Below are 12,500 nucleotides of genomic sequence, written 5' to 3' on the forward strand. Positions count from 1 at the left end.
GTATTCAACAAACTTGTTCAGAGCTGAGAGGTCGATGACTGGTCTCCAGCCTCAAGACGCCTTTCTCACAAGAAAAAGTTGACTGTAGAAGCTTGGGAACCCATCGAAGAACTCTTGGAGAGCACCCTTCGCCAACATGGTTTGGACTTCTGCCCCTTCGCATATGAGATCGATGGAAGAGGCACTCGAGTTAGTGGAAGGAGAGAGAGTGTGAATGGGATGCCATACGCTGAACAAAACACCACGATTGGCCAGGCCTCAGCTCTGTAAAGAAGATACCTCTTCCAGCAGCTTTGCAGTTATCCCCCCACAGGTGGACAAATGGGAGGACTGCCTGTCCTGCTGGGGTCTGCCTCGGCCAGATTCCCTCTTCCCTTTACCTCCACGAAAGGACTTCTCTCCTCGAAAGGACTGTTAAGAACCCTTTTGACCCTGTTGTTTAGGGTCTCTAGCCCTTTTTGCCGGCGGTTTCAGAGCTGGTTTCCGCTGAGGCTGAGAAGTGTAAGGCTTGGCTGTCAAGACCTTTAGGATGAGGGAGTCCTGGCTGGACTTCCTCCACTTCTCTGCCACCCACTCGACATCCTCGAGTTGAAAAGAGAGCAACCTTCAAAAGGTGCGTTCCTAAGTCTTGCCACCTCGGCCTGGGGGAGCTGTCTATGGAACCTTCCTATGATGGTATCCCTCCTCTTCAAGATGATGTTGGCCCAGAGGTTCACCACCTGATGGGAGAGAAACTCGATGGCCCGAGTACTGTCTGGTACTCGGGAAAAGTCTCCATATACTTCCTGGAGGACTCCTGAGACACATCCTTAGATCGAGTCAGTTGTCTCAAGATCCCAACCAGAAGTCAAGCCACAAAGTTGCCTGCTTGGCGTAATTAGCGACCTTTTCCTGGTTGAGAGTCTAAGAGGCTGAGAACGAAACCTGAAGTCCTCCGAGCTTCTATGGAGTGGTCGAGAGGCAAAGTTGATGAAGACTCTCCAAGGATTTCGTAATACCTCTTCTAAAAAACACACGGAGGAGGGAGGAGCTTGGAGGATGAGCTGGAACGGAGAAAGAAGGATGAACCAGTTGTCTGGGATACTGCATTTTGTTTGGCACTCTTCAACCCCTTTGACCAGGACAGAGCTGCACTGGCCTTCTAGGGTTTACAAGTACCGTAAAACTGGTTCAAGACTGTTTCCTTTCCATCAAGAGGGGGTACCGATGGAATTCATAGCCCATTGATGAAACGAATGCAGGATAGAACCTACCAAAAGGCATGTCCTGACTCCTTCCTCTCCTCCTCATTTAGCTTGGGGCTAGCAGCAGCTAGCAGAGTGCCATCCTCTGGATCAGTCTTTTCTATAAACATCATGTGAAGCAAGTGCACTAGATAAAACACTTTGTGGTGACGACAGGTAGAGTTATAAAACCTGTCGTCTAGTGCTGCGATGAACAGTGGACTGTTTTGGGACTTGACAGTGTATTGGGTGGACAGGTGTTAGCACCTTAAAGTGTAATAACTTTTAGTAAAAATCTCTATGGTGATTTATGGACTGTTCTATATAGGTAAAGAATCTAACCAATAACACCAGTGCCGTGTGAACATTTGTACGCAGCGTTGAAGCATATCCAACATGCATTTACCAATGTACTGATATATGTATATTCTTCCCTTACAGGTTATAAAACAAATATATACCAAGATATTCAAATATGCAGGATAGATTCTTTTCATTGATACATTGCAAATTGTTTTATATTTTGTCAATGAAAATAAACTACACACCCGTAAGGGATCGTCAAACAAAGCAGCTGAGATAAAAACCAACACGATTATTAAATTAACGTGTGTCACTACCTAGAAATCCCAAACAGACAATTATAATACTCAACTTGGGAGCAGGGATCTCCAAAATGTCTGACATCTTCAAACAACACTAAAAACACAGAGCTATGAAAAAACACATCTGAACCTTCGCTGGTGCTAAGGAGGAATGAGGGAGGGAGCATGGGGAGGGGTAGGGGTGAGGGGAGGATAGTCGTAGTAGAAGGCAGTAGTCGAGTGTAAAACACCACCTCGTAGTTCCGTGGGATGTTGAAGAAGGAGGTCTAACTGGTAAGGGACCTATGGTCGTGGTTCTTACACGCCCCAGTTACTATAACGACACTCAAAGAGTGAGCGAGCTGGGTTTATTCCAAGCATTCCATGCATCTTTTTTTTCTCTGGTATATTTAGCAGTATTTATGCCTTAGAAATGGTGCTATAAGTAGCATTTCACTGGGGGACACAGGTTCCTCGCCCAGAAATAGATTTTTCCTTCGTCAAAATCCCTTTATAAATGTATCTGCGTCTTCTTCGCCCTTACAAGTACGAATAAAATTATCCAGAGCTTTTTATTTTTCCTAAAATAAAATCTTGTAGGTAAAATTTCTAAAAGAACAACCTGGTAATCTCAAAAGGTTTCCCTGTTGTTCCAACAGAAATACAAACTTTGAATCCTTATAGTCAAAGTCGACAATTTCCCTGCAGGGGGCAGGAAGCCCTAAGTTAGTTCCAAACTTAGTGGATATGACAAATACGGGTAAGTGTTATATATATAAGGTCTAGGAGACCATATAAGGAACTCATTCAAAGTAAAAGGCACTTATACAAACCCACAGATATAGTACTTTCAAGTAATTCTCTGGTAAACTTTCATCAGGACGACATGGCTGAGCCCAAAAAATGGATTTTGAGCAAAGCGAAAAATCTATTTTTGGGTGATATGGCCATGTCGTCCTGATGGACCCTCCCTTCTTTCAAAAGGAGTAAAACAACTATGTAATGAATCACCCCACCCGAAACTACTCTATCTGCGACTGTTCCTGCTTAAATGTAACAAGGAATAGTGCGCCGTAGTAGTATAGGGAGGGGATCCACCGGGTAACCTTGATAACAGCTCTCCTTCATTTCGCCACTCTTCCCCCTCAGAGTAAAATCTATTCGGGGTGAAGATTGCCATGTGTCGTATCAAAAAATACGTCCCCTGATTTTATGCGACATCCTTAAAGTTATATTAAGGATACTCGCGCCAGGAGTTAAGAGTTCTGGAGACCTATAGTTAATTCTCTGGGAGTATCACTGTAGCTAAATATTCCTTAGAAAGCTGCCTAAAGGAACCTTCCATCAGAATGACATGGCCATATCACCCAAAAATAAATTTTTTGCTTTACTCAAAATCCTTTATATGATTTTGAGTCAATCACTCTATTAATGAACAATATGCAATTAGAATACCCTAACAACAACACAAGAGGATGAGAAAATAAATTTTTCCTAATACACAATGATTATACAGTAACATTACTAATGCTACCTTCATCATTACCTTTTAATTTTCTAGCCCACTGAACTAGAAGATGAGATAAAAATTATTACCGCGTTACTGTAGAAATAGGCTTTCGTAGAGTATTGCGAAAGAGACGCTGCCTCAGGAATTGCGTCATATTCAAAATTGCTGCTTAGAACTTTGTATGAAAAGGGTTAGTGGTTGTTGTATATAATATATACACTTAATTACTGTAATCTTAAATTGTATACATATTATACAGTACAGAATTACAGTAATGTTGTTTATGGTAAATGTAGGCTATGTGTGCTGAGAGTCAAGTCGTCCGAACGAAAACGGCGAACACTTGCAGGAACAACAATATTGAGATAGAGACTAAGTAAAATCAATATTAGGCAGTACTTAGTATATTAATTATCCGAGTGTAGGCAATGTGCAGCGAGTTGTTAGGTTAGGAGTTATCCCACCTTAGGGCACCAAAGACACACGAATTCACACCTGTCTCTGTTATCTAACCCTCACGAAAAGTGGGGGCTGACTGTACAGTACAGTACAATGTTATGATTTAATGAACATTTAAAATTACTACAGGATTAACTCGAACCCCTCATGTACTGCAAAATTTAGGAGGGTTTATGAAGTTACAGAAATACCATGCAAGATAATTGCACTGTAAACTTTGCTACTATACACGAAGTTGGTATGTATGCCGTAAACTACAATCAGCGCGGATCGCTGTGTCCGGCCAGTCGGCCGGACACTTCGTTCTGCGTCTTTCGGAGTCATCACGATCATCGGGTAAAAAATCGACTGAGACTTATTGACTAATTGGCATCTTTTTCTCCAAGTTATCACCTACTCATCTGCGTGGGTGGAAAGTGGCCAGTGTATTTCTTGAAGCCGTGAAGTGAGGTCGTGTTCCGTTTAGAGGGCCGAGTTGCAATCGTTCTTTTGTGAATTCGCGTGGCATTTTTGTGTAACAAACCCCCCCTAGTGATGTCTAAACCCCGTACAAGTCACGATGTTATTGTTAGAGTGAAAACTTGTCATAAGTTAGGTCTTCAAACGAAGGAAATTGTTAAGAACACCGGCATAAGCGAGAGGACAGTGCGGCGCTTGGTAGCAAAGTTCAAGGAAGGGGGTAGCGACGAGATCCCTTCTCATTCCCATGCTGGTCCCCCCCCCCCCCCCCCCCGAAGATCCCTGATCGTACTTTGTTACTTTTAAAACGAAGCCTTGATGCAAATCCAACCTTAACAGCGAAGCAACTGGAGGAACAGAACCCTAAATTGCTGAACGACGTCAGTGTTCGTACGATCCAGGAAAACCTGTCGAAGCGCCTCGACTACGAGAAAGTTCTTGCCAGAAAAAAGCCAGCTTTAACCGAGAAACAAATGAAGAGGAGGGTTGCTTTTGCCAAGACATAAAAGGATTGGACCTTGGAGGAGTGGCGAAGTGTTTTATGGAGTGATGAAGCGACCTTTTGTGTGAGTGAAACGGCCGGGAAAGAAGTTTGGAGGTGCAAGGGGTCGGACCCTCTTAAGCCTAATCTCACGGCCAAGACAGTTAAGCACCCAGCATCCCTTATGGTATGGGGCACTTTTGCCTACGGTGGTGCCCCAAGGCTTGTTTTTCTTCCTAAAGGTGTGACGGTTAATGTTGACCGGTATCTGAAAATTTTAAAGGATAATTTAGCCGATTGTTTTGCCGCTACTGGAGCGGAAATTTTTCAGCAGGACGGTGCCCCTTGCCACATGGCTAAGAAGGTCAAAAAGTGGCTAGAAAATAGCGAAGTGGACTTTATTACTGACTGGCCAGGTCAAAGTCCTGATATTTCACCCATTGAGAACCTTTGGGCGATTGCAAAAGCTCGGCTTCGTAAAGAAATTACGACAAACGTCACACTTCTCAAGGCGGCGCTCCATAAAGTGTGGGCTGAAATACCTGCCGAAATACTCCAAAACCTTGCCGATAGTGTTCCTCGACGACTTTTGGAGGTCAGGAAGAGGAAAGGCTACCCTATAGACAAGTAGCAGGGATATTGGTGAGTGTTCAATTAAATTTCTATTGATTTTTATTGTGTATTAGCGTTGATATTTAGCGGGGGACCAAATTGAATGCATGGCGGATGCTGCCCGGACACAGCGATCCGCGCTGACTGTAGTTTTTGGAAAAAAGTGTAAACCGAACATAATAGTAATACCATAAAACAATTTGATGGTCATGGAAATAGATGAAAAGGTTATTACAGTATGTACATGGCAACACTACCTCCTGGTTTCATACAAGCCCATGAAGGGCGTCCACGTTGTTTCTCACGTTTCACTTATGTGTTGTTATGGCAGTGGTGATGGATAGCAGGCATGGAGCTCCCCAGCTTGGCACACTGGCAGGAGATTATTGCCCTATGGAACGACCAATGCTAATGCAATAATCCCGCCAGCCAGTGTACCCATCCGATAGGCTGCCATTGTACAATTTTTAGCTGGAGTAATATGTAACCTGCATATAGCCTAGAGGCACATTTTTCTCTGAACTTTAAGTCATCATTACCCAAACATATCCATTTCTAATTTTCCTTCTTCACAAGCTTTCCACCGTTGCCCCTTCAACAAATTACCTAACAGCTTTCGTCTGTCTCCTCCTCTATATGACAATGATACAATGATAATAAAAAAAAAAGTCCTTCATATGGCAACAATAATAATAAAAAAAAAATGTTACCAAGGACCCCATGTCTGATTTCCTTTTTTTTTTTTTTTTTACATAGTATGCCTAGTTTAAAAGCTAAATTGGATTTACCTTATTAATTCTTAATGCCAATAATGACTTTTCAAAAAAAAAAAAAAAAAAAAAAAAAAAATTGGAAAAAATGTATTTTATCTGTCCGCAGAACCAGCAATATAAAGAGGGCTTGACGATATAGATTTACATGTTTTTAAAAATCCGCTACATACCAAGGGATCAGTAGGTGAAGGGCAATTCGTTGAAGGATTACAGTACACAATATAAAACCGCCACCATGTTTATAAATGAGATTCTCTATGACTATATGTAACTTCATGTAACAAAAGAAATTTAAATCTATACTGATGGTATAGGATCCCAGAAAGAACATTACATCCTTCCCATCTTTAGTGCTGATTCCAAAAGCTGGTTTCAAATACTAAACAAAAACCCTGGTATGATACAAAAGGAAGTCCAAAATTTAGCTTCTGATTACAATACTTTACTACTACTAATCCTTCAATTTTTGGCAAAATGTATATGAACCACCAACCTTACCATTTCCTTGAATGAGAAGACTATTTTTTCCTTCTGAAGGTAAAGAATAAACCATTCTAAATTTCCTTGAGATAATTCTTGAGGTTGCATTATGTGTTCCGAGGGACCAAAAGGAAAATGCAAAATACCATCCATCTGAATCAGAAAGAGAAGATAATTTTACTCATTTGATGATACAGTAAAAATAAATAAACTTCAACATAAGGAAATTGCAATCATACTTTATTTGTTACACAACCTTTGCTTAAAACTCATCCTATAGCTACCAATACCAATAACTGTATACAATATGAATGAGAAGTAATTTGTTAGGAGTTTTACAATTTTTAATTTAATACATAAATTCAATTTTCTCTTCACAATTTCAGAAACAGAAAATTCAACTGTAGTCCAAAAGGATTCGCAGTCAGACAAATATAGCAATGAATAAAACTATACTGTACTGTACATGTGCAGGGCACTTTTCAAAATTTTCTTTGGTTAAAACATGGTTAATTCACTATTGTATCTTTAAAAGACTTCTTTTCTAAAGTGGTTCCTAGTCTAAAATACTGTCCACGTAATACACTTTCTAGATATCTTCATTTATAAAAACCCACAAAAGAACTAGCTCTCCATCATATTCTTTTTTTATACAATATTTTGGGTACTTTATGCAAACAAATATCTTTGAGAATCCATAATACTTGTCACACTTTTCTAATCGCATGTCTTACAGTCCTCAAGACAAACACTGATTCTGAAGAAATTTGGCAACTAATATTATCATATAATAAAATTTTGGGACTTCAAAACATCTATACAGTAGGCCTTCATTATCTGTGATCATTAGGTTCAAAGCCACCACTATTGTGAAATTATGCGTAAAATAGGCGACCTAAACTCTATTGCCATTTGAAAATTTTCTTCTATAAAATAAACCCCTTAAAAGAAATACACAATATGTATATGTGCAGTACAGTAATATCATTTCTTTTCTCATACTATGATATACAAGGCTAAAATGTACACACTTCTATTTACATTAAAGTATACAATATTATACTGTACAATATTGTACAGTTACGGTACAAGAGTATTGTACTGTACTTGTATAGTTACTTTGAAATGTATGCACAAAGTGTACTGGAAGTGTAAAAATATGCACTAGACACTACTGTACACAGTACAAATAGCATGTGCTGTATAAGTTTAATTAAAAGTGTTACAGTAACGTAACAGTATGTACTACTGTTTTTTTTTTAAATTTCAATTTTAATTCTAAGCTTCTCAGGTACTGACCGACAGCTCTACTCTTCTTGTCAATGCTCTGTAGATGATGATGATGAGATGATAATGACATTCTTCCCATGCCCACACCAATGAATGAGGGAAGATGGTGTATACATCACAGTAGGCTCTAAACATTTGATGAAAGAGCACAAAGGTCATCTAGATCCATGTCACCTGACAAAAGTGTATGTGATAATGACATTGGGGTGTTGACGGTGAGTCAGAGAGCAGAGGAAGTAGATTTGTGGCTTGGCATCAGACGACATTGATGGTACTGAGGTGGCAGCAGAAGACAATGATTGAGCTTGCCTTGTCATTATATGAATGCTGCAGAGGTAACAACATAACATACCTCTAATCACTTTAATGGACTGTTCCAAAGGAGGGTTATATTCTTTATTTTGACATTAAAATATTGGACAGTCTAAAGACCTAACTTTATTTGTCGTAAGTCCAATTATGGGGCTCTGAGTCATCGTCATATGCCTCCTTGTCTTCTAACAACAATATAATGAACTCTTCTGAATTCTCATTCATCAATTCTTCCTGATGCCCCTCTTTCAACATCCTCATCTAACAAACGTCCAGTCCATTGTCACCGAGTTGTCTTTTCCCTTCCAATTCTTTCAACTTGCCCATCTGTTGCTGGAAATTCTTTCAAGTCGTAAACAGCCGCAGACAAACCATTCATCTTACAGACGTTAACTTTCTGCAGCTGAAATTCGTCCACCACTCCATTAATGAACGTAATGGTATTGGAGACAGTAAATGACTTGCACCAATCCATTACATTCATATTTGGTTCTGCTTCTAAAGCCTTTCTTACAGTATCTTTAAGACTTGCAATGGGTAGATGGAATATTATACATTAGTATCATCAGTATAAATATTTTTAACAGTATCATCGTATACAGTACATGAATGTACAGTATTTGTATGATGTAACTTTAGTGTACATATGTACATATGTATAAACTGAATTGGAGAAAACAATATGATGAGGCAATCTACATCAGCATGTAAAATGGGATTTTGAATCCCGTTTTTCATGGTACAGCAGATTTCTCATGTCCTGCAGTCTACTGCAGCACATACGTACATCTATACAGTACTATGGTCATTAAAAAACAGATATACTGTATATAAATATCCTTCACAATTAGTAGGCTATTTCATTAAGGATACAGTTACATTATATTTTCATGTAATAAGTCTATGATGTTCTTACCTGATGTGTAGGCAGCTTTAAAGTACTTAAAGATGAACTCATTGACAGACAGTAAAGCTGAGGTTATGTTTTGTGGCAGAAATTTGACACATGCTCTGATTCTCCATAACGATGTCTTAAGGATGACCAGGAGCAGTGATGACAATAAGCAGTGCCTTAAACAAAGTCCTTCCTTGTCCAGGTATGATCTACTTCAGGAACGAAGTATCGTTAAACCATTTCCTGAACAGAACAGCAGTGACCCTGGCTTTAGCATTGCGTTGCCAGAAGAAGGGTAGCGCATGTTTCTTCTTAACCTTCAGGCCATACCCAATGTATGGCTTTATCATAGGGACCACCACATTGGCTCAGAGAACCAAGGTCTACCAATCTTTCCATGCATTGAACCCAAGCTCAAACTTTGGTATTCAAAAAAAAAAAAAAAAAAAAAAAAAAAAAAAAAAAAAAAAAAAAAAAAAAAAAAAAAGTTGTCACAGCAGAAAACTTGCTTTGTATGGGTTAAAGGTCACTCATGAATGGCAGATTCAAAGGAATAGGACAACGTCCTGAAGACTAACCATATATAAAATATGATCAGTGTCCACAGCCCCTTTCCGTCAAGCATGGACCAGGGAGAGTCAGGCAATGGCTGCTGATGATTCAACAGGTTGACCTACTGTCTCCCCGAAATCTCCTATCCCTAGCTCACAAGGATAGTGAGGTTGCAGACATTACTTGAAACTATTAAGCTTGAGTGGGTCTTGAACTCCTATGCAACAGACTGCTAGACAAGGTGGTTTTCAATAGGCTACCATAACCTTCTTTACCAATTCTTGAAAATATTGCTTGAGATGCTCGTGCTCCTTTTTAAATCGAGAGATGCAGATTCACCGGTAATTTTGATGTTTATAAAATCATATCCTTTCTTAAATTTATTGACCCATCCCTTTACTTGCTCCAAAGGGGCTTATTTCTTCTTCAGGAGCTAAATTTCTTTTTCCCGAAAAATATTCATGGGGACTTAAGGCCTTTTATCAAAACACATCTTATCTTATGTTGAATGATCTCTCCGTCTTCACTGAAACCTTGTCAGTAGCTGAAGAAGGGGCCATAGATTGATCATATCTCCTTCCTCTTAAAATTCTCCTGAATCAAAGATTCATTCTTCCCATAATTGTGGAAAAATTTCACATATAACTTTTTCTCCTTCTCTATTAAATCATGTATTTCTGCCTTCTGTACCGAGGACAACACCTAAAGAGACCTTTTACCCTTTAGCCCAACACCCGCTTCACTTGAAACACATTTGGGGGACAATTTTTAGTTAGTACATGATCATTTGGTAAACTTACTTTGTCCATACGGATAACCCTATCACACGGGCTCCATACAACAGCTGCGGTAAAAGACTGAAGACAACACAAGGAAATGAGAGGGTATGTCAATGCTGGGCACAAAGAAAATGACACAGTATGCATATGTGGTAAGCAGCCTGAGTGGTGAGCAAAGCATTGATTGGATGTAGTGGTGGCCTGTTTCAAAATTTTGTCCTGTGCCTCCTGGTTTGGTAGCTGCATATAAGAAAATTTTCAGCATATATATTTCATAATGGTATCGGTAGTTAATCAGTAAACTATATAGTGAACTTCACGGTTGAAGAATCCTCAGATGGGGAGATGAGATGGTATTGAATTTAGTCTCCAGTTTTATCAACAAGGAATAACCAAAATACTGTAAATATAAATACTGTATATACTCTTTTAATCCTATTACTAAATTACACATCAAACTTTGTAATTAATTCCTGCTTTCGTAACTCGATGATAATACTATAGCGAATAAATCATACCCCATCACAAAAGAGAGAGAGAGAGAGAGAGAGAGAGAGAGAGAGAGAGAGAGAGAGAGAGAGAGAGAGAGAGAGAGAGAGAGAGAGAGAGAGAGAGAGAGAGAGATCCAATATAGAAAACTTCACCCTTTTTAAAAGAATAAAAATTTTTTCAGTAACAATAAGAAAAATCTTATAATTGCTCACAAATTGGTAAAAGTTCTAATAGAAATGACCACTAAATAAAATTGGAGAGAGAGAGAGAGAGAGAGAGAGAGAGAGAGAGAGAGAGAGAGAGAGAGAGAGAGAGAGAGAGAGAGAGAGATACAATGTATAACACACTTAGAAAAAAAATATTTTCATCATAAAATAAATTTTTGAACATACTGTACTTACCCGCTGGTTATATAATAATAGCTTTATGCTTTTGTCCACGGCAGAAATTCAAAACTCGCAGCAATCGCATAGATATGACAGGTATACACTAGCCCCACCACGGAGCTAGGTCGAACTATCCCTCCTAGTATCAGATTTTTCATGCCCATAGGTCTCTAGAGGGGAGGAGGGGGGGATTTTAAGTTATATAACCAGCAGGTAAGTATGTTAAAAAATTTACTTTATTATGAAAATATAATTTTTAAACATTTAAACTTACCCGCTGGTTATATAATAGCTGATTGACACCCTTGGTGGCAGGTCAGAGTCAGCAACATTAATGGAATTTCACTTAAGAGTTTAAAACAAAACTAGCTTAAGGGTTCGTACCTATTAAGGAAGCCGACTTCAATGGTTCTCTGCATTAATAAGTCTGCTGTCCTTTGAGAACCAGCGATCCACCCAGGGAGCTGAAGAACTCTAGGAGCTGTCAAACAGTGAATAACCTCTATGTTGACAGGACCTCAACTAATACCCTTGTTCCGGGCACTCTCAAGCAACAAATGACTACCTGACTAAGTTAAAGATTGTGGGAGATTGTCTAACAATTTCCTCCAATCATAAAAATATATACTAGTTCCAAGAGGGGAAAAGGGTACTAGGGATTAAGGGAGTGTAGTGGTAGATCCTTCACCTATTACTGCATTCGCTGCTACGAATGAACCCAAAGTGTAGCAGTCCTCATAAAGAGTCTGGACACATTTTTAAATAAAGTGATGTGAATACATATTACTTCTCCAAAACTTTGCAGAGAACGATTTTCTTTAAAAGCTATAGAAGTTGCCACAGCTCTAACTTCATGAGTCTTAACTTTCAGGAGCTTAAGGTCTGCCTCACCACAGTGTGCGTGAGCTTCTTTAATCAAAAGTCTTATGAAATATGATAAGGCGTTTCTAGACATAGGAAAAGCAGGCTTTTTGACTGCACACCAAAGAGCTTCTGAATTGCCTCTTAAACCTTTAGTCCTGTCTAAATAGAACCTTAGTGCTCCAACAGGACAAAGAACCTTCTCTAGCTCCTCACCTATCAAATCAGAGAGGTTAGCAATTTCGAAAGATTTTGGGCATGGGTGAGGACGTTCGTTCTTGGCTAGAAATTCAAGCTGCAGGGAGCATATAGCTTTGCCGTTTCTAAAGCCAATGTTTTTGCTAAAAGCATA

General features: G+C 39.3%; 1 protein-coding gene and 1 long non-coding RNA gene across 3 annotated transcripts in view; one reads left to right on the plus strand and one right to left on the minus strand.

The window, feature by feature from the left end:
- LOC137654554 (uncharacterized) overlaps positions 1–12,500 on the minus strand; it is a 339,292-nt gene that overhangs the window by 223,878 nt on the left and 102,914 nt on the right. Inside the window, exon 2 of one of the 2 annotated variants that reach the window (XR_011046657.1) lies at positions 6,600–6,734. This is a non-coding gene — a long non-coding RNA (uncharacterized lncRNA). Of the gene's footprint in view, positions 1–5,373; positions 6,735–12,500 lie in introns of those variants that run through there. The other variant, XR_011046658.1, reaches the window with a different exon arrangement.
- Positions 1–12,500, plus strand: part of LOC137654553 (protein 60A-like) — an 80,117-nt gene that overhangs the window by 40,333 nt on the left and 27,284 nt on the right. The window lies entirely within an intron of this gene.

The sequence above is a fragment of the Palaemon carinicauda genome, chromosome 15 (assembly GCF_036898095.1).
Source record: "Palaemon carinicauda isolate YSFRI2023 chromosome 15, ASM3689809v2, whole genome shotgun sequence".
Taxonomy (NCBI): Eukaryota; Metazoa; Arthropoda; class Malacostraca; order Decapoda; family Palaemonidae; genus Palaemon; species Palaemon carinicauda.